The sequence below is a fragment of the Zerene cesonia genome, chromosome 7, assembly GCF_012273895.1.
Source record: "Zerene cesonia ecotype Mississippi chromosome 7, Zerene_cesonia_1.1, whole genome shotgun sequence".
Classification (NCBI taxonomy): domain Eukaryota; kingdom Metazoa; phylum Arthropoda; class Insecta; order Lepidoptera; family Pieridae; genus Zerene; species Zerene cesonia.
Genome location: NC_052108.1, coordinates 2,117,672 through 2,118,603, shown reverse-complemented (window position 1 = coordinate 2,118,603; position 932 = coordinate 2,117,672). Strand labels below are relative to the sequence as shown.

The 932-nt window shown below is 29.6% G+C and overlaps 1 non-coding gene across 1 annotated transcript; it reads left to right on the top strand.

Moving 5' to 3' along the window:
- Positions 1–492: 492 nt before the first annotated feature.
- On the top strand, positions 493–565 carry Trnav-cac. Its single transcript has one exon. It is a non-coding gene; the product is annotated as a tRNA-Val (tRNA).
- The last annotated feature ends 367 nt before the right edge of the window (positions 566–932 follow it).

Here is a 932-nt window from a genome sequence, read left to right as displayed (position 1 = left end):
TAAATACAAATTTATTGTGTTAACCCAACAGTAACGCATTTACATACCTACTTTAAGTTGTTAATAGCTATGCAATGGACATATTATATTACCATTTTGCTTTTCAATTGAGTAATATAATAATTTCATAGAAAGATATTCATTTAGAACATACGACTAAAAACGACACTTTAGTAAGAAGTTAATTTTGTGAACTTATTTTTTTTTTTGTATTTATAGTGTTTTATGATTGTACTAAAAGAATCATAATATTTTGTTCCCGGACTCGATCATAGTATGATAATAAGAGTATGATAGTTATATGTATGATAGATATAATAATTATTGCAGCATTATTATTCGGAAGCTAAAGTAGACAGACTGCTGAAATATTTATCAGCATTATCTTTAAAGGTAAGAAAATTTTATATTATGTTTTAAAATTTACTTATGATTAGACACTTTGCTGCCTTGCTTAGGTAATTGTAATAAGATTTTGTGACAGGTAATCAAGTTTCCGTAGTGTAGCGGTTATCACGTGTGCTTCACACGCACAAGGTCCCCGGTTCGATCCCGGGCGGAAACAGATACACGTTTTGTTTTTTTTTTTTAATATAAAGTGTTTTTTTACTTTATTCTAAAATTTGTATTTGTGTTAGTGTCTTACTGATTATCATTTACAGTATTGTAATTAAAATAAAGCATACAGAACAATTACAAAAACATTCTCATAAATTTTAAGTAACGTCGCGAGCCTGTTCACACATTCGCAATAAATAGTAAATTTGTGTTCACTCTGTGCTTTTTGATTACGTCCGAAAGTGTGCTGTTAACGTGTACACTAATATTATAAAAAAGCGTATTTTTGTATGTTCCTAACGATCTCAAAAATTCACCATTAAATAGCTCCAACTTCACTGAGTGACATTGGCCATGATTGTACCTCGGGAGAA